This window comes from Myotis brandtii, unplaced genomic scaffold (assembly GCF_000412655.1).
Source record: "Myotis brandtii unplaced genomic scaffold, ASM41265v1 scaffold404, whole genome shotgun sequence".
NCBI classification, from domain to species: domain Eukaryota; kingdom Metazoa; phylum Chordata; class Mammalia; order Chiroptera; family Vespertilionidae; genus Myotis; species Myotis brandtii.
In genome coordinates, this window is record NW_005365520.1 from 31,342 (window position 1) to 31,701 (window position 360).

Genomic DNA, 360 nt, shown 5'->3' on the forward strand with positions numbered 1-360 from the left:
CAGAACCACAGGAAGGCTGGCTGAGGAGAGTTTCTACAACTAGAAGTAAAGAGAAATCCATACCGAGACTCAGAGGAGGCGCAGTGCGGAGGTGAAATACTAAGGTGCGGAGGTGCGCATGGAGCGGGCCAGTGGCGGAGGGTGTGGTTGATGTTTTCAATCGGGAGGGAGTTTCAGACTCTGAGCTCCAGATCGGGGCGAGTCTCTAGGGACCCAGACTCAAATGGGAGAAGCGGGAAGGCAGCTTTCTCTCCGAGGTTTGCAGCAGTTGGGGACGGAACTGAGAGCAGCCATAACTGCTCGCTCTGCCCGCCCTGTAGATGCCCTGGGACCCGCCCCGCCCAAGCCCTGCACAGAGGC